Raw genomic sequence first — 26716 nt, forward strand, 5'->3', positions numbered from 1 at the left:
CTCCCACGCAACACCTCTCCTGCGCGAGCTGCACTGGCTTCCGGTGGTCTTCCGGGTGCGCTTCAAGGTGTTGGTGACCACCTTTAAAGCGCTCCATGGCTTAGGGCCGGGGTACTTTAGAGACCGCCTTCTGCCACCAATAGCCTCCCACCGGCCAGTACGCTCGCACAGAGTGGGCCTCCTCAGGGTGCCGTCCGCCAGACAATGTCGGCTGACGACCCCCAGGGGGAGAGCCTTCTCTGTGGCGGCGCCCACCCTCTGGAACAACCTTCCCCCAGAGTTACGTACAATAACAGACCTCCGGATTTTTCGTCGGGCCCTGAAAACCCATTTATTTCAACTAGCGGGGCTGGCTTGAGTTAATTTTAAATTGATTTTAAATTGGGTTATTTTAATTTACGGCCAATAATATTTAATTATTTTAAATTGTTTTTAAATTTTGTATGTATTGTTTTTTACTCCGGCTGTTCACCGCCCTGAGTCCTATTCTGGAGAAGGGCGGTATAGAAATTTAAATAATAAATAAATTAAATAATAAAAATAGTTTCACATAAATGTGAAGTGGGGGGAAAATGGAGATACATTCAGCAGAGCGATAGGAGAAGGCTGTGCAAATCACACACAGAGGCAGAGACATTTCTATCTCAGTTTCTTTCTCTACCTTGAAGTATTCAGTCCAGATTTGACAAAGGTTTAGGAATGATGAATGAGGGGTAAATAAAAGTCCTTTTCAAACTGGTTGACAGGTGAAGTGGAAAAGGCTGCAGGTTTGCCAGCGGGCAAAAGGCTGACTTCATTGTAACAAATGCTGGAACCAACGGATGGTTCGATGGAGGTGCTAGGAGGGTAAATAGACTCAAATATTGCTCCTTGTGAAGAAAGGCACAAAAAGCAAGGACATATCATACTCAACTTGCCACAGTTTGTTTAGTGACTGTTCAAAGTTGCAGCGGCACCAAAAAATGTGACGTGACCATTTTTCATACTTACGACTGTGGTCAGGTGATCAAAATTCAGATGCTTTGGCAAGCGGCTCATATTTATGACCGTTGCTGTGTCCTGGGGTCATGTGATCACCTTCTGACAAGCAAAGTCAATGGGGAAGCTGGATTCACTTAAGAAGCAGGAGTCTAACGTATCACTGCAAGTGATTCACTCAACAAGGGAGGCAAGAAAGGTCATAAAATGGAGCAAAACTCACTTAACAAATGTCTCACTTAGCAACAGAAATTTTGGGTTCAATTGTGGTCGTAAGTGGAGGACTACCTTTTGTTAGTTATAAAACTCTCCCTGCAGTAAATAAACTCTTCAAACTAACCAATATAGATCAGCCATCATGGTCTATTACATAATAAGGTGGGTTTTGAATGGGTCCAGTTGAACATGAGGGTAGATCCAATATGACACCAGCAGAGATATAGGAAGAACTTGCTAATAGAGATAATTCTCAACTTATAACCATAATTGGGGCTAGAACTTCTGTTGCTAGGCAATAGGGAGTTGCACCTGATTTTAGGATGTTTTTTTGACATCGTTCTTAAGCGAAGCACTGCAGTCATTAAGCAAATCATGTAACTGTTAAATGAATCCAACTTCCCGCATTGACTTTCCTTGTCAGAAACCTCCTGGGAAAGTCATATGTAGCAATCATGTGACCCTGGGATGCTGCAACTATTGTAAATACATGCCAGTGGCCAAGCTCCTGAATTTTGACCATGTGACTGTGGGGACCCTGCGATGGTTATGAGAGCAAGGACCAGTTGTAAGTCACTTTTTTCAGTGCTGTTCTAACTTTGGATGGTCATTGAATAAATGGTCATAAATCGAGGACTATCTGCAAACAAACAAATCCAAACATCCTTGATTTCTAGGCAGTCACAATGTGAATAAGAAGATTAGTGAAGAATCTATCTATCTATCTATCTATCTATCTATCTATCTATCTATCTATCTATCATCTATCTATCTATCTATCTATCTATCTATCTATCTATCTATCTATCATCTATCTATCTACCTATCATCCATCCATCCATCCATCCATCCATCCATCCATCCTATCTACTTGTCTATCTATCTATCTGTAAAAGGGGAGGATAATTTATTGCTTTTTCTTTTTTTTCTAGCCCCCATCCAGGGTGGATCCTACATGTTAAAAGTTAAATTTAAATTTAAACTTTTTCCTCCTTTTTTGTACACATTTGTTTTTCTTTTTTGTGATTGTTAGAGTTGAATGTCTTTTTTTTGTTTTCTTTCATTTTGTTTATTTTACAGTTTTGTAATTTAATTTCTATGACAAAACATTTTTTAAAAAAGAAAAAAGAAGTCCCCATTTTCTTGGGACAAAAGGTGAAGACAAGAGAAACAACTGATTTTGATCCAGTTTAAGTTCCCAAATATCAATTGCATAATTTGAAGAAACAGAAGCAAGGAATGAACAATTTCACAAGCTTGTTTCTCTGGGTGTGTTGATGGGGCATTTTGGCACCTCACTCTAAAAGACCAAAAAACCAAAAACACACTGCAGCTTACCCACCTTGAGGAAAAAGTATTATTTTACTAAGCCAAATTACAAAATAATAACTGCTATTGCAAAACATTCAGCCACAAGTCTAAAGATATTTACATATATGGATTACGGAGAGAGCGAAAGAACAAGAGAGAGAAATCCATAATCTAACGGGCCTTGCTTGAATAATATTCAACACCCGTTTGTGGTGTCTTCAGAGAATCAGACATAATTTTAATAACCCTTTAGAAGCTGTTGCCTGGCCAGTGGGGAACAGATCAGTGATTTTCTTGAGCTAATCAGAGGAGCTGAAGTGGGGGAGTCTCACTTCCCCTGATGCAAATTGGTCTTATTGCTACTGACAGAGGCAAACCAGCAATCTGTCTCGGGATCACTGGGGTGGATAAAAGCAATGATCTTTGATTAAGATTGCTGATTTCACACAATGCATGAGTGCCTCCCCCTTTCCTCCTAGGATCTTGGATCACCACCGCTAGAATGTAATTCTCACTGTAGTGCGAAACCAGCATTAAAAAATAAAAAAATTAAAATTAATTTTTTTTTAAAAAAAATTAAAAAGCATTAAAAAAGAGACTGTGGAAATATTTACAGACCCCTCACATCCTGGACATAAATTGTTTCAACTCCTACCCTCAAAATGACACTATAGAGCACCGCACACCAGAACTACTAGACACAAGAATAGTTTTTTCCCGAACGCCATCACTCTGCTAAACAAATAATTCCCTCAACACTGTCAAACTATTCACTAAGGCTGCATTACTAATAGTCTTCTCATCGTTCCCACCACCCATCTCCTCCTACTTATGACTGCATGACTATAACTTTGTTGCTTGTATCCTTACAATTTATATTGATTGTTTCCTAGTATAATTTGATTGCTTATTTGTACCGTATGAATATCATTAAGAGTTGTAGCTTATGATTCTTAACGAATGTATCTTTTCTTTTTATGTACACTGAGAGCATATGCACCAAAGACAAATTCCTTGTGTGTCCAATCACACTTGACCAATAAAGAATTCCTATTCTATTCTATTCTATTCTATTCTATTCTATTCTATTCTATTCTATTCTATTCTATTCTATTCTATTCTATTCTATTCTCAATTCCTGGTGCTTTGTGAGCTTGTTGATTTTCTGGTAGATGTTTCATTACCAAACCAAATAACATCATCATGCTAGAAAGGAGTAGGGTTCTAGCATGATGATGTTAGTTTGGTAATGAAATGTCTGCCAGAAAACCAACAAGCTCAGAAAGCACCAAGGACCCCTCATTTCAACCCTGAGCTACAAATATTCTCCTTTATCAGTACAGTATTATCAAGAACGGTAGCTAGGAATTGGCTAAGCCTCTTCTTTCTTCCTAGTGAGTTACTGGATGGAGACAATCCACACAGGGGAAGAATTATTATTATCTGTATGTGGATGAGAACAGGTAACTCTTTGTAATACCACTTTATAATGCCTTGGTAAGGCCACACTTGGAATACTGTATCCAGTTTTGGTCACCACGATGTAAAAAAAAAATGATGTTGAGACTCTAGAAAGAATGCAGAGAAGAGCAACAAAGATGATTAAGGGACTGGAGGCTAAAACATATGAAGAATGGTTGCTGGAATGGGGTATGTCTAGTTTAATGAAAAGAAGGACTAGGTATGATAGCAATGTTCTGATATCTCAGGTATTGCCACAAAGAAGGGGGTGGGGGTCAAGCTATTCTCCAAAGCACCTGAGGGCAGGACAAGAAGCAATAGATGGAAACTAATCAAGGAGAGAAGCAACCTAGAACTAAGAAGAAATTTTGTGACAGTAAGAACAATTAATCAGTGGAACAACTTGCCTCCAGAAATTGTGAATGCTCCAACACTGGAAGTTTTAAAGAAGAGATTGGACAATGATTTGTCTGAAATGGCATACAGTCTCCTGCCTAAGCAGGAGATTGGACTAGAAGACCTCCAAGGTCCCTTCCAATTGTGTTATTCTATTCTATTCTAACTCTGTGTTAGTGGAACCAAGAACATTTTTATTTATGAAACTGATCTGAAGCCAAATAAGATATAGTCAGCTTGCAGAAGTACATAGTAACTACGGAAATAAAATCAGGATAAAAATAATTGAAATTGCCAGAAAAGGTTAAAGGCTAATATTATAGAAATGGGGAAATAGAAATACAGAATTTAGAAGTATATGTGACTCATCGGAAGTTTGATGTGTGCCTTGGGGTCAGAAATGTCTCAGTTTCTGTCTCAGACCGCTCTATGGGTCAAAAATACTTCTGTGATGTTTTCCCGAGGAATTTCTTGGGATCATTTCTGTCCTCTCAATAGTAGCCATCAATGCTGATCATGTTTGAATGAAAGGACCTGTCATAACCTTTGTGGAGCAGTTTGCACAGCGAGACAGTTTTTTCTGAGATGCTCCAGAAATTATTTGAACTAACTTCACTTTGTCGTCATAACCTTGACCGTTATCAGTTAATTAGAGAGCTATGCTGTACTGTAAGTTAGTCTTCCTTAGACAGCATCTCATTATTTCAGACAATTAGTTCCAATGCTTGGTGGAAGCTGTCCTATCTCTGAAGAGGACAAATTTATTTCCTGAAATGACTCTTCTAATTTCCTTCCACTGGGGAAGGTTGAAATCAGCTTCAGATATTGGGGCCAAGAAGATTTACCATTGAGAGCCATGTATCTCCTCTACTGGAGCCATATTCCAGGAGACTTGTTTAGATGCAGCCTAGGTTTGCAATGACTGCAAATACACAGGAGAAACCAAATAGTGTCATTGTCCATTGATTTTTGTTTTCATCAACTGGGAGACCATGTTAAGATACCTTTTCTGCTTTTGAAACTCTTGAAACTAAGGGAAGGTTGTTCAAAAACAGTTGAAACAAGCAAGTCTTTACCAAAAGATTTATTATTATTAGTGTATGCAGCCCTGTTATAGGATATGTGCTTCCCAAGGTGAGCCACAGGAGGGAAGCTGGCACGAAATATGAGTGGCTGTTTCTGCAACTTTACCTAAGCCCCCCCCCCCCACCTCCCAGAGCTGCCTTGAAAGTGGATGCCACAACCGGGAAGATTCCAAAACATCAGGATCTGACTGACTGCATAGAGCACAACTCATCTCCCCACCAAAGTGGTACCTATCTATCTACTTGCATAGAGCATGCTTTCGAACTGTTAGGTGGACAGAAGCTGAGGTGAGTGACGGGAGCTCACCCTGCCAGGCAGAGCTAGGACTCAAACTGCTGGAGCTGAGATCATCTCCAATGTCATTAAGCCATTGAGCCACCGCACCTTCTACCAAGAGATGTAGGGCTAGCTACCAGCTTTGACTGACTTCAAAAAAGGGCTGGACTAGTTCAAAGAAGTCATAGGAATCAATGACTATCAGCCTTGTTGGCAGTAGGACTGCTTGTGAAGGCTATCTGCTGGGAGACCAGTGGGCTTCCTTGTACGTTTTGTCAGAACAAACTGATTGACTAAATGGGCCAGCAGGGTCCAGCTTCTATTCTTAAGGTTCAGTGGGTTTTAGAAATGTATTTGTTTAATTTATGTATTTAGCAGATTTATATATCCACTCACGTCACAGAACTTGATTCTGGGCAGCATACAACCCCAGTGACAATTAAAACTACATCACATTCATTAAAACACAAGTACAAATAAAAATAAAAAACAGAAAAATCATGATTGTGGGAGAATACCAATCACCTACAGCCACATTGTAGGTGTCCCTTGGGATTCCCATGGATGCTGGAAGAAAACATGGACTAACAGGGATGGGGCTAAGAAATGTCTTATTGACCAAAATGTTGCTCAAATGTGTGATCCCCCCTGTGCTCCCTCCATTTTTGGCATGTGATGGCAAGGTAGGCCCATTTTTCACTCTCCCCAAGCTCCAGAGCCTTTCTAGGAGGCTGGGGAGAGCGAAAATGGCCTTCCTCACTCCCCTGGAGGCCTCAGGAGGCCAGAAACAGCCTTTTTCTTGACTTCTGGTGGGCCCAAAAGGCCCAAAAATCAGCTGGCCGGCATGTGCATGCATGCTGGAGCTGAGTTCGCGTGCCCACCGATACGGCTCTGCGTGCCATAGGTTCACCATCATGGTAGTATATCATATATATATGAATATATATTCTCTTAATCTAAATATTTTATATTATAAAATAATATAAAAATTTATATTATAAAATTATAATTATATATATTATAAAATTATAAAATTATAATTATAAGAGAATATATATTCTCTTAATCTAAATATTTTATATATATATATATATATTCTCTTAATCTAAATATTTTATTTACATTTAACATAAACAGGTACCTCGTTTCCTTTCCACAATTTATATCTTCCCATTTGTTTCCATATTTCTCCACCTAATTAAACCATTGTTTAGTTTTCTTTTGTCCCCCCCTTTTTCCCCCTTTCCCCCCTTTCTCCTCTAACCATTTATACCATTTCTCCTAGATTAAGTAATAATCTGTTTCATCTTTTTCTTGTATCTCCTTTGTGAACTTATCCATTTCCGCACATTCCATAATTTTTCTAATCACCTTGTCTTCTGATGGTATGTCATTGTTTTTCCAGTTTTGGGTGAAAACTATTCGTGCTGCAGTCATTATGTGAATAATTAAGTATTTTATTTCTTTTTCATATGGCCCGGTAATTATTCCCAATAAGAGAGTTTCTGGTCTCATTTCTATTTGTTGATTTATAATTTCTTCTATTTGTATTTTAATTGTGTGCCAAAATTGTTTTGCCTTCTGGCAAGACCACCACATGTGATAATAAGTTCCTTTTTGATGTTTACATTTCCAACAAAGTGGGGAAGTATTTGGAAACATCTTTGCCAATCTGGCAGGTGGGAGATGCCACCTATAAAACATTTTAAGGCAGGAAATCTTATACCCTCCCAGACAAATGATTGTTCAATCTCTTCTTAAAAATGTCCAGTGATGGAGCAACCCAACTCTGGGAGACAAGCTGTTCCATTGATTAATTGTTGTTACTGTCAGGAAATTTTTCCTTAGTGCTGGGTTGGATCCCTCTTTGATATGCTTCCACCTATTATGTCTAGTCCTGCCTTCTGATGCTTTGGAGAATAAGTCAACTCCCTCTTCTCTGTGACCACCCCTTGTAAAAAAAGACAGCTATTATGTCTCCCCTAAACCTATTCTTTGTTAGGCTACACATAGCTAGTTCCCTTAACTGTTCATTTCATCTGGATTTCATCATCACACCAACTATAAATTAATCAACGTATCAATTAGTTGGTATGTGACACTTGAACTGGCCATAAATTGTTTTTTTTTTTAAATTTTCCAAGTGATGGTAAATTAATGGACAAAGAAATTGTACTGATGATTGTACCACAATTGTCAACTGGGAAGAGAAATTCTTTGACGGATTGTGACCTGACATCTACATTGGCCAACGTATGTGACTGTTCCAACATCTATCAGGCTCTAGTGCAGCCATATCCTTGACCTAAGACTTCTGCAAGGAATCAATTTTCACAGTGAACCATCTGTCTTTTTCTAGGAACTTGCAGGGCAAAAAGAAATCGGAAGGAGAGATAATGAGAGATCAGAAATTGGAACAAGAAAGAAAATGGAATGAGAAGCTCCATCAATTTTGACTTGCCACTCCCTTGATGGCTTCAGATCTGTCCAATCACTAGAATCTGACTTTCAACAAACTTTTCCCAGGAGAATGTCCCTTTTGCCTAAAAAAAAGGTTGTATTTGCCATTGACAGATAAAAGAACCAATGTCTTGCTATGTCTTTTATGAAAGTGCAGCAGTTGGCTTTAAATATAAATGCTCAGATGAACAAACTATCCAACAATGGGAAGAGCAATAAAACAATAAAACATGTAGCACCTCTATCCCCCAGATCAAGCTTAGATAAGGAACTCAAACATCTATTCTTGAGTACTCTGATCCTTCCATGTTGTTGTGTATCTCTAATAACTTGTATTGTGTTGCAACAGGTTTAAATTATTTGTAAGACTCTTTGGGGTTCACATTTGTCTAGGGAATTAACTATAAATAAGATAAATAACAAACTCAAGCTAGAAAATTTTCTAAAGCTAGTTGCACAATTCAGTCTGTTCTGGTGAAAATTGCTTTTCCTTTCCTTTCCTTTCCTTTCCTTTCCTTTCCTTTCCTTTCCTTTCCTTTCCTTTCCTTTCCTTTCCTTCTTTCTTTTCCTTTCCTTCTTTCCTTTCCTTTCCTTTCCTTTCCTTTCCTTTCCTTTCCTTTCCTTTCCTTTCCTTTCCTTTCCTTTCCTTTCCTTTCCTTTCCTTTCCTTTCCTTTCCTTTCCTTTCCTTTCCTTCCCTTCCCTTCCCTTCCCTTCCCGTCCCGTCCCGTCCCGTCCCTTTCCTCCTTCTCCCTCTCCCTTTTACCTCTCCCTCTCCTCCCGTTTCCCCTTTCCTTCTGTCACATTTTTGTTGTTGTTGAGTGAGGCTGTCCATAGTCTAGAAATAGTAACAAATAAACCTCTCCATGCCAGCACATCCTCCTATCTTCTCTTATCATTTTGGCAAGCTTTTCTGAAGCTTAGCTGTATGTGACACCACTGAAGCAAGAAGCTTATAATGGAAAGACATAAAAGTGTCATTGACCAAGTCAAAAGTTGATGAGGAGAGCTGTCAGACGGAACTTGGCTTTGCAAGTTTCTTTTATAACTATCCAATGAAAACAAGTGCTGTTCCAAACACAGCAACCTGAGGGAAAGACCCATAAGTTGGATTGTTAGTTCTGGACCTTCTAATCATAAATAACAATAGGCAAACTACTATTATTCTTATTTGAAATGGCACCGCTGATTTATGCACTCTGCTGTATAAGCCTTGACAAACACTTTCCCTTACCTTGAACTGCTATAACCGTCTTCTAGCACATCTTTTAGCTTCAACATTTTAAGAATATGGCTCCTTTTCTAGCTTTCTTGTGGCATATCATGTACTATTGATATGTTTTGATATATTTTAGTTTGTTGATTATATTTTAGATTATTATATAAATAACTCAAGATGGTAAACATGTCTAATACTCCTTTCATATCTTATTTTCCTCACAACAACAACCTGTGAGAGGAGTTTTACTGAGAAAAAGAGACTGGCGCCAAATTACCCAACTGACTTTCATGGCTATGGTGGGACTAGAACTCACTGTCTCCTGATTTCTAGCCTGGTACCTTAACCACTAGACCAAATTGATTATGTGTTTGTATTGCATTTGTATTTCATATTGCTATTTCAAAGTTTATATTATCCAGATTGCTAATTTTAATTTCTTCTTGTTGTACATGTGTAGCCTGCACAAACCCCTTATCATATTTTGATTTGTGTGTGTATGTGTATAGTGTGTACTTTTCTTAATTATCCTGACATTATCAATTCAGTTTTGGATATTTGAATACCAATTCTCTTGTGCTGGCTAATGACTGCAATAAAGTTAAGTGAGCTTCAGCATTTTAGGAATATAGTTCCCTTCCAGTTCTGTATGGCATGACATAATGTATTACAATGCACTGTCCTTTGCTTTTGTCATGGATATTTTCTTTACAGACCGACTAATATACAGCCACAGGAACATGCAATTTTCAGCTGCAAACAATCAGGACCATATGTTAAGTTGCAATTCAGAATATTTATTGTTCAAGCCTATACACAAGAATCTAGTCAAATAAAGTTCAATACTAAATTGGCACCAGGTAAGGGTCAATTAAATTCAAGATGGATTGGACTTAGACCATTTATGGGTACACAACAATTCTAGGCTGATGACTCATTTAATTCCACCCCTAGTTCCACCTGCTCTCCTCCTACAGCAATGGCTTAACTAAACCATTGTATATTAGCCATATTGCTCTGGTAAATATATTCAGATTATTCAAGTATTGCAGAATTGACCCATTATTTGCTGTCTTCAGAAATGGGATCCCACACCATGTGGAGAAAGGACTGGATTGGGACAATTTTGGATTAGGACAATGAGCTGAGGTGGCGCAGTGGTTAGAGTGCAGTACTGCAGGCTACTTCTGCTGACTGATGGCTGCCTGCAATTTGGCAGTTCAAATCTCACCCGGCTCAAGGTTGACTCAGCCTTCCATCCTCCTGAGGTCAGTAAAATGAGGACCCAGATTGTTGGGAGCAATATGCTGACTCTGTAAACCGCTTAGAGAGGGCTGTAAAGCACTGTGAAGCGGCATATAAGTAAGTGCTATTGCTATTCTGTCATTCTGTAAATTAGCTATTGCAACATTTCCAGGTAGAAGAATTAAAAGGAGATTCTGTTTGTTTGGAACCATTTTGGTTCCACATTCTGAATTAACTGTAGACCTCTATTCAGCTTTGATTGCACATGCACATGTCAGATCTTTCATCCTGTGCATGAAAATTGGAGTTACAGTAGCAAAGATAGATTGACTTCTGTATCAACATGATGTCTGATTCTAGTGAGAATAGGTAGTCAGCTTGTATTAGAGCAGCTCCTAATGGTTTGTGTTGGCTGACTGTTTTCTGATATTTATTCTCAATTCCCATCACCCCCACTATCTTCACCACAGAGGTAGAAACAGAGACTTTGCAGCATCATTTTGAGAAGCATTTTAAAGGAACAGTCATACTCTGAATCTCAGAGGGTATGCGTGTATTTTATATTTGGATGCTACATTATCCTACATTTGAGTTATCCATCACTCTTTAGTTATCTGTCTTTGTTACATGTCATCCAGAAAAAGATGAAATTGACCCTACAAAGAAAGAAACTTCCTATGTTGCTGTTTTACTTCCTACATGAAAACAAATTAGGCAATTAAAGCAGAGAATCTTGGTTCTATATATTAATGTACCGAATGTCAACATCCTCTCCTATTTCTGTCCTTTTGATATAATGGATTGACGAAACGGGCCTCCTGGAATTGAACAGGTACTTAAAGTTGCTTATGTCTGTGAGCAAAATATCACCATTTCAACAACATGTTATTCACGCACCCCCTGTGTCACTGATAATTGTTATTAATGGATTATACGTTGTTCTCCATGGAACTGCCAAGTAGAAGAATAAAGTCTAAATAAGTAAAATTAATAACTCTATTGCAATGTATTGCAGAGATAAACTAGTAATTGCAAGGTCAGGCTGGCCTACACAGATCGATCGTTAACTGGTTATCCTATAATGAAAGCACAGACCTCTGACATTCATTTATGTATAATGTTTCTCATAAAAAACATCGGATTGATTGCTTGAAAGTATGCCTGGTGAACTAGAAATGATTAACATCCAGAATAATGAAATATTAATCACAAATTGAGAATCCATATGACTAAGTTGCGCGAGCTTATAATTACTCATTCATTCCTTGTTGCAAAAGTGAAAGGAATTAATTAAAATTCAATCATTCTCTGAATTTTTTTGTGGGTGGGGGCGGATTAAGTTAGTTAACAGCTTATTTTATGTCTGCTTCTCTACTCTTGTAGTCTGCTGGTTTAAATCTGGCTGGAATGTGACTATTCTCCCACTACCACCACCAGCTCTTCTTTTCTGTTCCTGCCTTTTTATTATAATCTGGTCAACATCAAATGCTAGTTCCCCTTAGACTTAGAGAGGTTTTATATGAGTAAATGAATGACAACAATGTTTATTCAATGTTTGTGTCCATAGTCTCAAAGCAACTAAGAGTCTAAAATAAAATATAAAGCACCAGAACCTGGTAAGAATGGCTAAATTACTAGTTGTACCATGGACAGCTCCTTGCAGAAGGAAACAACTGTTAACTCCTTGAAAGAAAAGAATCAATGCAATCCTTGTGGAGGTGTAAAGGTAAAGGTTCCCCTCGCACCTTTGTGTTAGTTGTTCCCGACTCTAGGGGGCAGTGTTCATCTCCGTTTCAAAGCCGAAGAGCCAGCGCTGTCCAAAGACGTCTCTGGGGTCATGTGGCTGGCATGACTAAGCGGCAAAGGCGCATGGAACGCTGTTCCCTTCCCACCAAAGGTGGTCCCTATTTTTCTACTTGCATTTTTTAACGTGCTTTCGAACTGCTAGGTTGGCAGAAGCTGGGACAAGTAACAGGAGCTCACCCCATTACGCGGCACTAGGGATTTGAACCACTGAACTGATGACCTTTCAATCGACAAACTCAGTGTCTTAGCCACTGAGCCACCACATCCCTCCTTTGGAGGTGTATTCAATAATACTTGATAACAACAACAACAACAACAACAACAACAACAACAACAACAACCACAACAATAATATAATAGAGAGGGCAATATGCAAGAATGTCTTCTCCCATATGGCCAACTGAGAAGTCATTGCATGGGTAGCTTGCAATGTAGGTTAACATAACTGTTAACATACTACCTGGACAGATAGACATCCTTGAGGTGGTTGGTTCTTTAGCTGACTGTTGCTTTCTCTTCTATTTCTCCTCAATTTGTAGGGATGACTAAGGTCTGTAATATGTCTCCATCCCTTTTTATTTAACTGCCAGGTGCCTCCCCCAAGTAAGAAACATGGTTTCCTGCCACTTACTGTAACTAAAGCCACTGTAACTCCTGTTCCCACTTATATTAGAAAATTGTGAATAATTGCATTCTAGTACCATTGAGACATCTGACCATTGAAGGATTCATTCCTGTCCCCCCTCCCCCGCCACCTGTTCAACCACAAATGGGATTCCTTGTTCCTGATAAGCAGCAGTGTCTCCCTGTGGATTGCTTGGAAAATATTTCCAATAAAATCAAGGTGTGAAAGTTACCCAACTGGAGGACCATCACGTCTTATGTGTCCCTTGCATGGCCCTCTGAACAAATAACTTAATTGCAAGTTTTAATGTGTTAGAAGAAGCAAATTATAAAATTTCCTGAGGAGTAGCTGTTTGTACATTTAGTGCAACAGTAATAATGGTAATCTTTGGGAAGGACTCGATAGGTAGATAAAAAAGGCAAATTCAGTCTAAATATCTGACTGACTGTGATGAACCATAAGAATAGAAATTCACCTGAAAATGTGGGTCTCTTCTCATTTTTTAAATGGACACAAATTTCAGTCCCAGCCTACATTGCTATCAGCCTGATCTGATTGCAATGTGAATATGATCCACTCAATGGATCTATGACACATCAGCTTCACCACTACAGGTCATCCTTGACTTACAACCTTTCATTTAGTAACCATTTGAAGATACAATGGCAGTGAAAAAAGTGATTTATGACCATTTTTCCAACTTAAGGTGACTGTCTCAATGCTACTTTGAAAGTATCCTTTTGCAATTCTTCTTGAATTGCAGCTCAACCAGAAACTGATTGTCTTTGCTATCTAAGATGATGTAGAATCACAAGGGGATGCTGTTGTTCCAAAGCTGGTCCAAAATCCCAGCTAGAATTGGGCTCTTGCTTGCAAACATATTATTTCCAGAAATCTAAAACTCTCTTGGACTGGTCACTATTAATATAGTTGAGGCTTGCCCATGAAATACCCCTTCCTCAATACAGGTAGTCCTTGACTTATGACAACAGTTGAGCCCAACATTTCTGTTATTAAGTGAGACATTTGTTAAATAAGTTTTGCCCCATTTTACAACCTTTCTTGCCATGGTTGTTAAGTGAATCGCTGCAGTGGATAAGTTAGTAACGCGGTTGTTAAATGAATCTGGCTTCCCCATTGACTTTGCTTGTTGGAAGGGGGTCACATAATCTTGAGACACAGCAGTGGTCATGAACACGAACCAACTGCCTAACTATTGCTTAACGCATTGTAAGCCGCCCTGAGTCTCCGGAGAAGGGCGGCATATAAATCAAATTAAAACAAAACAAAACAAAACAAAACAAAAAACTGCCAAGCATCTGAATTTAGATCACACAATCATGGGGATGCTGCAAACATCATAACTTTGAAGATGGTCATAAGTCAAATTTTTCAATGTTGTTGTAACTTTGAATGGCCACTAAATAAACTAAATCGAGGACTACCCATAATTTGGATAGAAATGGATTTCTTTTAAAAGTAAACCTGTCAAAGGAACTTGTTTAGTTCACCATGAACCCATACTTAGTTTTATACTTAAAGCATATACTTGAAAACACTTGAAAACCTGGAAGCTAGGCAGCACATAAAATTGAACCACTAGCATCAAAATAAGAACAATGAAAAAGGATGGTTGAAGGTATCTCAGGAAAGTAATAACCTGACCCTTAGGAGACCTGTGAAATTTGGGTTCACCATCAGAGAGAGAACGAAGCCTTTGTCTTGTACACAATTCAGTGCCCACTTATATGCTTGCTTGAATGTGCACTTAGAAAAATGCGTAAATTGTTTTTCTTTTCTTGTTTTTTTTTTTTTAAAACTGATGCAATTATCTCCATGTTTGTAAGCTAGAAGAATTAGGTTTCTTGGTTGCCTAGCAACTAAAATCTTCAGTGTGTCAAAAGCAGAGCAGTGACCTTACAATCATGGCTTGTAAATATTCTTAGAAAGATGATGGAAAAGAAATCAGAGAGAGAGAGAGAGAGACAGAAGGAGAGAGGAAAACATCCTCAAGTCCTTTCTCACCTAGAACCTGCACACAAATTCCTGCTGTTTCTTGTTTGGGAAAATGGTTTCAGAAGGATCAGATTCAGAAAGCTGCTTTTAGATCAGTTTAACAGAAAGAAGAATGAGACCATTTTCTCCCCAGGCTCTCTGCATTCTGCAACGATCAGTGACTGATGCCCTCCAAAGAGTTTTGAAAGAGCAGATTTGTCAATGAGGGGATCCATGAAGGTGTGTAAATCTAGATAGGCAAGATGGTGGTCATGGAAACCTGATTGAAGCACTGTTGCTTTGTATGTGAGTGGAGTGTCAACGGATGCACAAAAGAAGCAGGGGATTGGTTTGTGAATTGCCGTCTCCATCTCGCCTGTTTTGAACCCTACACCCCTGTAGATGTCACTGCCTGCAAGATGAGACAACACAGATTCTATCGCGACCCAACAGCCAGCAGTAAAAATCTACTAGGGTTTGTCTTGTTTTAAACACTCTTCAACAACAACAAAATCATTTATTTAGAAGGGCTGTATCTTTTATTAAAAGTATGTGAGCTTTTGAAACCCATGCATCAAAATTACAGCTTCTTCTTCTTCTTTTTAAAAAAATAGGCATTACATTGGGAAAATGTACATTTTAAAAGAGAACTTGATGTAAGAAAGATTTGCATCACCCAAAGTTTTGTTTTTAAAACTATGAGTTCTCAAACCTTTTCCTATAAAATAATGGAAATTCAGTTGGAAATCCCGTCAAAAGTGTATGTTGAAAGAAAAGAGATGCAGTTTTTTGAATCGATTTTGAACATATGCAGAAAAATCTCAAAAAGTACTGACCTGGTATCACAGAAAATAAAACCAACTATTTATAATTACTTCACTTCATTAATCCTGAACCTACTTGAAATGTTTTCAGGATTTATAACATGCTGTGTGCAATTCAGAAATCTTTTTTGGCTGATTTGTAAATGTTTTGTCCTCCCTCACCAGGTGAGACAAGGATATAGAGCAACGTTTCCCAAACTCACAAAGTTTAAGATACATGGATGTCAAAATGATGCTGCAATTGTGTGATTAAAGTCCCCTTTTAATGTGTATTGTATGCCAAAAAGGGCTGAGGTTCAATCATACATTTAAAGCCACGTCTTTATTTTATTTTTTTTACCCCTTTGCAGATACCCCAGGCCATTTTATGACTTTTTAGCGTTTTGGTCGCCATGATATAAAAAAGATGTTGAGATTCTAGAACAGGGTCTCAACATCTTGAGTCTTGGCAAACTCAAGGCCCATGGGCCGCATCTGACATGCGGGGTTCTTAGATCTGGCCCACAGAGCCACCTTGAAGCAGTGAAGGAACGGCCCACAGTGCCTCTGCCAGCAAAAACGGAGCTCAGGAGGGCCACACGGGGTGATCCCGGGCTCCATTTTTGGCTGTGATGACCTCCTTCAGCCCTCTGCCAGCGAAAAAAGAGCCTGGGAGGGGCCAAAGCTGGCCATGCCCACCCCAGCTATGCCCACTTGGTCCCCCAAGGTCAAACACAACCCTAATGCAGCCCTCAATGAATTCGAGTTTGAAAAACCTGCTCTAGAAAGAGTCCAGAGAAAGCAACAAAGATGATTAGGGGATTGGAGGTTAAAACATATGAAGAAAGGTTGCAAGAATTGAATATCTAGTTTAATGAAAAGAAGGACTAGGGGAGACATGATAGCAGGGTTCCAATATCTAAGGGGTTGCCCCAAAGAAGAGGGAGTCAAGCTATTCTCCAAAGCACCTGAAGGCAGGACAAGAAGCAATGGATGGAAACTAATCAAGGAGAGAAACAGCCTAAAACTAAGGATGAATTTCCTGACAATTAATCCGTGGAACAACTTGCCTCCAGAAGTTGTGAATGGTCCATCACTGGAGGCTTTTAAGAAGAGATTGGATAACCATTTGTCTGAAATGATATAGGGATTCCTGCTTGAGCAGGGGTTGGACTAGAAGACCTCCAAGGTGCCTTCCAACTAGATAATTATTCTATTATCTATCTCTATTTCTCTATTTCTCTCTCTATTTCCCCCCTCTTTCTTTCTCCATTTGCCTCTGCCTCTGCCTCTGCCTCTGCCTCCAACTCCATCTATCTATCCATCATCTATCCTTTTATCCATCCTTCTATCCTTAAATGTATATGCCACCATTTCTGTAGACTCCAAGTAGCTTACTGAATATTGTACAGAGGGATGAAAATTAATAGAAAAGATACATTTTGTTACATTTTGAATCTCCACGGTACTGGCCGATTTCCTATGAGTATATCTATTTTATTAATCTATTACACAATTGCACCTCTAGATTAAGATCTTCAACCCTTTTTATCAGCTATGAATTGTCCCCCAGGCTGTTGACAAGCCCGTGTTTGGGTTTGATAGGAGAAAGTGAGGCACCTCCAGAGACACAGAGGACAAAAAGTACAACTTGAATTATTAAGTACCAATTCTTTTTAATGTATTTAGAGATTAAATGCCTATGGCATAAAAAGTCAATGCTAAAAACCAATATGTTCAATGGAATACTCAGAGAAACTACCCAAGAAATAGAAATAACAAAGGCAGAGATCAAAGATGGAACATTTTAATATTTGAAAAGAAATGCTCAGGAAGCAAAAGCCCACATAGTAAAAATGCCTTCATCAATCTCCAAAAGAAATCCAGAAAGTCCACCAACTGTTCTTTCGCCCTATTAGAGACATTAAAAGGCCTCCTCTTTAAATCTTAGGGAGAAGTTAGCTTGATATGGAAGCAGGCAGGTATTCTGCTCCTGAGGCCATTAAGAACTTAATGCTTCTAGGCATTTTAAATTAAATTTAATTGGCAACTCATAGAGTCATTACAGTAAGGTCCCAAAGATACTTTTTCAAGAGGCAATTGGACTTTCTTTGTTTTTTCTTGAAGACATTTCGCTTCTCATCCAAGATGCTTCTTCAGTTCTGAATTGAAGAATTCTTACTGTAATGTCTGTACCAGTTGCCAATTTTATAAGCGAAACCTTATCAAGGAAGAACAAAGGAAGTCCAGTTGCCTCTTGAGAAAGCACCTTTGGGACAACAATCATGTCCTGGATGATGGAGAATCTCCATAGACCTATGTGTCAGACCCAAAGAACCAGGAATGACACTTGGAGTTACTTCTGAGTACTTCCTTTATTGTTGCTCACCTACAAACCGAAATCTTGCCAGACTAAAGCAATTATCTGCCCTAAGTATAGATACACTCTGAATTGCTAGGCAGGGTCCCCTTCGCTCTTTTCCTGACTACTAGACATTCCAAGCCCTGCTGTCTCCTTGCCCTCTGACAAGCAGCCCCTTCCTCTTGGGAATCCAGACTACATTCCACCACAATATGTGACCTAACGTCGGCATCTGCAGGAGTTTACTGCCTTTATCATTGTATTGTGAGTTGTACATGGGTGTGATGTGGTGCTGCATAGACAACTTGGGTATGACTTGCATTGCAATGCCAGGTTGCTGCTTTTATCATTCTCTCCCCTGTTCCTCTTCAGGATCTCCCTTCTTGCTAACTAGTTCCGTGTATTTGGGATTTTGCAGCCATGTTACATTTTGAAGAAGTTTCAAACAGATTTTGCCAGCAGAAGAAACATGGCCTGCTCTCTACTCCCCTTTTTCACTTTGGTGGCTGTGCGTTGTTATTCACAGGAGCTCAGATGGCTTTGACATATCAAAATGGCCCTGTGGCCAAGCAGTTGTCCTGGGGATTGGATCCCAGCCTTCCCTCTGTCTCTTGCCTTGAGCGATTCACTTTGTCTTTTCATCTCCAGCTTTGATCATCCTCCTCTTTTCAAGTTGCAAGGTCTTTGCAAGCAGAATTTTTGTCTGCGGGACAGGATGGGAAAAACACCAGTTGGAAGCCCTCTAAAGGAAAATCTCATCTGATATGCTGTGGCCAAAAATATTCTTGGCTGCAAAATTTTGGCAGCCTCTGCAAACTTTGGTGGCTCCCTTATGTTGTATGCAAATGCCAGGAAAGAAAGCACTACAGGATTAAAACTAGTTGGAACTGGTAAGTAGTAATTAAACAGGAGAAATGGCTGTGAGATTGTGGGAGTAAAGAGACTCGTGTTCTCATCTCCACTGAACTATGAAGCGCACTGGCTAACCCATGTTTGTTGTCTACATTAAACCATTATTAAATCAGGCTTATTGGATAAGCCACATTGCATAGTATTAAAAGCATAATCCATGATTTATGAGCCATAATGATTAGGCTTATACAAGATATATACCATGTGATTATACCCATGTGAAGATTATACCCATGTGAAAATATCACATTATAGCCTAGTGCAAAGTGTGAAACCACAACTATAGTCTTTCTAATCCAAACCGTGTGCAATTCAGGAACTGTTTCACACAGAAAGATTGGTTCTTTTCCCCTTTCTGAGAGAGAACATAGAAGCTTTCACACCAACTGGTAATGTGAAGAAAGAGACTGTGAGTAGAGAAGTAGTAGGAAAACAGTGTGACATTTCCACTGAAATATTTATCACTGAGTGCCTTCTTGCAGCTGTTTTGGCATCAACCAAAAGAATACAAGTGCAAAGACATTCTCCAGCATATATTTTCCTTTAGTTTGCTTTCAAAATTTAATTCAGGAGAAAAGAGAATTTTGGTGAAATTTTAATGGCTAGAGTTGCTAACATGCTTATTCAGTGAGGATGTTGTCATATTGTGATTGCCTTCTTTTATTTTAACATCTTTTATCCAGGGATCTCCAGGGAACTTTGGCTTCTCACATTTCTACTCTCTCTCAAGGAAAGGTGTCACCTGTGGGACTTATGAGATTTGGAAATTTGGGTAGCCAAGCTTTAGACTCAGGGAAAGTTATATATCTGAAAACTATAGCCACAAGGAAACACCCTTCGCTATCTTGCATAATTATAGAAAGGTCACACTAAAAGAATTCTGAAAATAATTCTCAAGTACAGATAGTCCTCAGTCTACAACCACAACTGAGTCCAAAATTTCTGTTGCTAAGTGAGACATTTGTTAAGTGAGTTTTGCCCCATTTTATGAACTTTCTTGCCGTAGTTGTTAAGAAAATCACTGCAGTTCTTAATTAGTTAGATGGTTGTTAAGTGAATCTGGCTTCCCTATTGACTTTCCTTGTCAAAAGATCCCAAAAGATCACATGACCCTGAGATCACGTGACCCTGGGACACTGCAACCATCATAAATATGAGTTAGTTGCCAAGTATCTGAATTTTGATTGCGTGTCGATGGAGACGCTGCAACAGTTATAAGTGTGAAAAATGGTCAAAAGTCACTTCATTGCTATGGTAACTTGAATGGTTACTAAATGAACTGTTATAAGTTGAGGACTATCTGTACTCTAAGAATACGTAGAGAAACAAATGTTTCTTTTGCAGAAGAATGAAAAAGTACAAGGAAGATTTTGGAACAGCAATAAAAGAAGAAAACAAACTCAAGGAAAACTAAGCAGTGAAATTCATTAAGTGATCATTGGTATGGTGTTGTTGTTTTTAAAGTTTAAAGTTAGGGTTAGGGTTAGTTTAAAGTTTAAAGGCCGGATTTAAACACCCCACAGACTGGATCCAGCTGTGGGCCTTGAGTTTGAAACCCCTGCCTTAGGCACAAAGCCAGCTAGATGACCTTGGACCAATTAGTCCCTGAGTCCTGGGAAGAAGGACTGAGAAATGTCAAGCCATTTCTGAAATCTTGCCACGAGAATTGCAGGGACTCAACACCAGAATATCAATGTTGACTTGAAGGCACCTAAATAAATAAACACAAGTCCCAAAAATTTCAAGGATCTTTCCATTGGAATCAACATTGACTTGGAGGCACCTAAATAAATAAGTATAAGACACTTCCAATGAAGCGTGAACCCTTATTAAGGAAATGATGAGGTTTCCAAATCTAATTGAAGGAAGACTCTCTGTGTGTTTTTTTCCTGATATAGCCATGTGTAATTATGTATAGGGACACGGTGGCTCAATGGCTATGACGCTGAGCTTGTCGATCGAAAGGTTGGCAGTTCAGTGGTTCAAATCCCTAGTGCCACATAACGGGGTGAGCTCCCGTTACTTGTCCCAGTTTCTGCCAACCTAGCAGTTTGAAAGCACGTAAAAAAATGCAAGTAGAAAAATAGGGACCACCTTTGGTGGGAAGGGAATAGCGTTCCGTGCGCCTTTGCCGCTTAGTCATGCCGGACACATGACCCCAGAGACATCTTTGGACAGTGCTGTCTCTTCGGCTTTGAAACGGAGATGAACACCGCCCCTTAGAGTTGGGAACGACTAGCACATATGTGTGAGGGGAACTTTTACCTTTACCTTTAATTATGTATACTATTGAATTGTTTGAGGAATTGGGTATGCCTAGACTAGAAAAAAGAAGGACTAGGAGGGATATGATAACAGTATTCCAGTATTTGAGGGGCTGACAGAAATAAAAGGGGTCCAACTTATTTTCTAAAGCACCAGAGGGCAGGACAAGAAACAATGGATGGAAACTAATCAAAGAGAAATCCAACCTAGAACTAAAAAGGAATTTCCTGACAGTAAGAACAATTAATCAGCTTCCCTCCAGAAGTTGTGTGTTCCAAAACTGGAGATTTTTAAGAAGAGATTGGGCAACCATTTGTCTGAAATGATGTAGGGTTTCCTGCTTGAGCAAGAGGTTGGACTAGAAGATCTCCAAGGTCCCTTCCAGCTTTATTCTGATTGACTTCCAAGTCAGCCACCTAGTTGGATGGAATGCAGTATGTCATTCCCTTTGAAACTTAAACCTAAAAACTGAGAAACTGGCTTTGAGCTATATCTTTCCTAGCACAACGATGTCAACTGTTAGACAAACGGCTTTGAGTCATAGTGTATTTCCAAGTGAATATACTCCTATTTGGTAAAATTTCAGCCTGCTGTTAACAGTTATCAGACAGAATGGCAAAGCAGACACAAAAATGGAAAACCAATAGAAGTATGAAATTATGAAATCGCTAATGCCAAAGGCGAACATCAGGAAAGCATTACCATTGTGGAGTATTGACGTTAAGTTCTAATGGGTGGAAAATTGCCTCTGCTTTCTGAATGCTAACAAAAGGGGTCTTCTAACAGACAATAATCCATGAAAGAAAAAAGAGTAAAATTGTTGACTAAATGCTACAAAAGGAGAGATCAGAAGCAACATATACAAAGTTAAGGAATGCTCCTGTAAATTTCAAATGGTTGATTTGATCTGAAGTCATGCGTTAGTTTCAAATGGCAATTGTACCTGGAAGGTTTAAACCAAGGGCTGGCAACCTTAAACACTCAGAGAGCCATTTGGACCCGTTTCCCACAGAAAAGAAAACACCAGGAGCCACAAAACTCTTCCCATGCCTGACTATTTCCTGAGTGGCCACAAAACTAGCATATGTAGTTGAATTAAAGATTCTGTTTTCTTCTCAAACTTTTCTTTTCTTGGATTTATCTATGGTTGGCCTACCGGGGGTCAAAAACCTTAATAAATTGCATATCGGTGGGTGTCGCACATTGGCAATTTATTTATTTATTTATTTATTTTGTCGCATTTCTGTGCTGCCCAACTCCCAAGTTGTGACGCATATTTTGAACGACAGGGAGCCGCAGCAGAGGGATGAAAGAGCCACGTGCGGCTCCAGAGCCATGGATTGCTGACCCCTGGTTTAAACAATTGAATGATTTGAGCCAAATCCATGTCTTGGTTTAGGGATTCAATTTGGTTTGGAAATTTGACCAAATCACATTTGAATCAAATCCCCACATTGAAGCTTTGCACCAACCTGTAAAAAATGTAGATTCCCTACAATGCAATTTTTTTTTCTGAAAAAACAACAACAGCAGCTGTGAAGTGTCAGATGAAGAATTAGAACCAAGTAAGAGAGTGGTGAATCTGTTAATATCACAGCAAGGAGTTGAGGAATAATATCTGGTGAGATGCTCAGAGCGATTGATCTTCCAATTTTTAGAACAGCAGCTCTAAGAGGTTTTGAATTACAGAATAACAGAGTTGGAAGGGACCTTGGAGGTCTTCTAGTCAACCCCCCTGCTCAAGCAGGAATCCCTATACCATTTCAGACAAATCTCTTCTTAAAAGCCTCCAGTGATGGATCATTCACAACTTCTGGAGGCAAGTCATTTCACTGATTAATCGTTCTGTCAGGAAATTTCTCCTTAGTTCTAGGTTGCTTCTCTTCTTTAGTAGTTTCCATCCGTTGCTTCTTGTCCTGCCCTCAGGTGCTTTGGAGAATAGCTTGACTCCCTCTTCTTTGTGGCAACCCCTGAGATATTGGAAGACTGCTATCATGCCTCCCCTAGTCCTTCTCTTCATCAAACTAAACATAACCAATTCCTGCAACCATTCTTCATACGTTTTAGTTTCCAGTCCCCTAACCATCTTTGTTGCTCTTCTCTGGACTCTTTCTAGAGTCTCAACATCTTTTTTATATCATGGTGACTAAAATACTAAAAAAGTCATAAAATGGCCTGGGGTACCTGCAAGGGGATAAAAAAAAGCTTGTTTTGTTTTCATCTCATATTCTTCTGTTCCTGACTTCATCTCTCCTCTTTCTTAATTCATTTCTCTGTTTTCCTAGCTTCTCATTCATTTGTGTTTTCTATTGGGTTGCCACAGGGGTGGGTTCTACTTACCTTTACTACCGGTTCGCAACGGGACCGCGCATGCGCAGAAACATTTTGATGATGTCAGGGTCGGTGGGCGGAGCCTCCCGCCAGTTTTTCTACTGGTTCTATAGAACCGGTGCGAACCGGGGGCAAACCACCACTGGGTTGCCATATCTGGACTGCAGGAATTCACCTGGTGTCTAGATGGACAGCAAAGAATTAGATTTTTTTTTCTTTCCTGTTCTCTAATGGTGTTCCAGGATGGTATCCTTTCAAAACACTGGATTGTGGCAATTCATTGTTTTCAACTATATGATACAAAAATTTTTTTTTTGGGGGGGGGCAAAATTCATTTGATTGAATTGAGTGACTTATTCTGTGTGCCGGTGGAAGCAAAAATGTAATTTATTGCAGCAGAGACCTTGATAAAGCAAACCGTTAACTGCAGCATGGATCTGTTCATTATAAAGGTTAATTAAGAGTATAATGATAAAAATATTTCTGAAACAAAGACAGAATGAATGGCAGCATCTTATTGGTGGCTAGCTTAATATTTCATATTTTTTAATCGAATGTTTATCCTGACACATAGAAAAAGTAATTTCCTATTGTAGACTTTATGCAGAGTATCTATTAAATTAGCTTTCAAAGTATTTGCAGAACAATAACTCAGGATTGACTGGTGGGAATTTTATAATCCAGGAACATGACCCAGCACATTATCAGTCTGGTTTTTTGAGCTGGGATGAATTCCAAGCTTTCCCCTCCATGACAGTGAATAGAGTACATGGCAAATGATACCCTGTAAACACGTTCTGATCTTCTTTAATCTCATGCAAATATTCAGCTGATCAGTTTATTGAATGTCCTTTCGGGGTGACCTAGGATATTATGAAAAATAACAAAGAAATTGCTGATGAATTAAGCAGGACATTGTGCCTTCAGCCATACTAGTCTACATATTATCCCTTTCAATTTTTTTTCCTTTTATGCTTAGCTTAAGACTCAAATCCTTTAGATGCTCTTGCAATGCCTCTAGGTCAGGTTATACTTCTATCTTCTCTTGCAGGGACATAGCACTTTTGTTTTTGCATTCTTTTGTGTCCCTTGGTTTCTATATATCTAAGAGAACTAGAGGAGATGATGGTAAATGGTCACCAGGAAGAAGAACATTAGAGAAATCAGGACACGATTCAGTAGTCCATCTGCATTTCAAACACAAAGGCCACTCTTTTGAAGAAAGCAAAGTCCACATTTTGGACAGAGAGGACCACTGGTTCAAAAGAGGGGTCAAAGAGGCCATCTACATTCAGATTGAACAGCCCTCTCTCACAGAGGGGGAGGGATATTTATTTATTTATTTATTTATTTATTTATTTATTTATTTATTTATTTATTTTATTTGATTTCTATACCGCCCTACTCCCGAAGGACTCAGGGCGGTGCACAGCCAAACAATAAAACACATACATACAAAATTTAAAAGTAGAATAAAATCAAATTAAATAATTTTGGCCCCGACAAATTTAAAACCCCAAACTTTTAAAACCAATTTAAAATTGAATGTATAAAATACTAAAAGATATTTAAAAATTAAAAATCTTTTATAAAAGAGGGAGAAAATTAGGCCAGGCCCGCCTGGTGAAATAGTAAGGTCTTTAAAGCGCGGCGGAAGGTGCGCAGATCCGGGATCCTCCGTATCTCTGGGGGGAGCTCATTCCAGATAGTAGGTGCCCCCACAGAGAAGGCTCTCCCCCTGGGGGCTGCCAGTCGACATTGTTTGGCTGACAGCACCCAGAGGAGCCCCTCTCTATGGGAGCGTACCGGCCAGTGGGAGGCTATTGGTGGTAGTAGGCGGTCCTGCAAGTACCCAGGTCCTAAGCCATGGAGCGCTTTAAAGGTGGTAACCAAAACCTTGAAGCGCACCCAGAAGACCACCAGGAGCCAGTGCAGCTCGCGCAGGAGGGGTGTTACATGGGAACGCCATGTCGCTCCCATTACCACCCGCGCGGCTGCACTCTGCGCCAGTTGGAGCCTCCGGGTGCTCCTCAAGGGGAGCCCCATGTAGAGAGCATTGCAATAGTCCAGGCGGGAGGTGACAAGGGCATGAGTGACCATGCGTAACGAGTCCCGATCCAGAAAGGGATGCAACTGGCGAATCAGGCGAACCTGATGAAAAATCCTCCCGGTCACGGCTGTCAAGTGCTCTTCTAAAGACAGCCGTGAATCCAGGAGATCGCCCATTTTTAAATTCTATATGTATTTGTATTTATTATGGCTGTTCACCGCCCTGAGTCCTTTGGGAGTAGGGCGGTATACAAATATGAAAAATAAATAAATAAATAAATAAATAAATAAATAAATAAATAAGTTGCGAGCCCTCTCCATGGGGGTCAATGATTCGCCCCCAATAGTCAGTGATGGCATCAACTGACTATATCGGGACATCGGAAACCACAGCCACTCGGTCTTGGATGGGTTGAGCCTGAGCCTGTTCCTCCCCATCCAGATCCGTATGGCCTCCAGGCACCGGGACATCACTTCAAGGGCATCATTGGGGTGATCCGGGATATGACATCATCTATCTCCAGTCTACAATACTGTCCTTTCAGCAGTTCCAAGAAGGTTCCACACCCATTTGCATTACTCAGGTGACCCTGACAACACAGATAAATCTCCAAGTGGCCTCAATGACTCTCTAAAAGAATGCAGATGACCAGCTGTCTGCAACGAATATAAATCCTTCCATTCCCCACCATCCAGTGAGAGATGAAGAAGCTTCTTGGATGAGAAGCAAAACGTCTTCAAAGAAAAACAAGAAAGTCCAGTTGCTTCTTGAAAAAAGCACCATTGGGACAACTATGAATCTCCATAGACAACATTAGAGAAAGTTTAGAGATTTTCCTTTGGATAGAATTGCATGTATCTTTTGTACCTTTAAGCTGTTTGGGCGTAGATTGTGTTGCACACTTTACTAGAGCTACCAGAT

This window comes from Pituophis catenifer, unplaced genomic scaffold (genome assembly GCF_029215685.1).
Source record: "Pituophis catenifer annectens isolate HBS135680 unplaced genomic scaffold, rPitCat1.0.hap2 SCAF_11, whole genome shotgun sequence".
NCBI classification, from domain to species: domain Eukaryota; kingdom Metazoa; phylum Chordata; class Lepidosauria; order Squamata; family Colubridae; genus Pituophis; species Pituophis catenifer.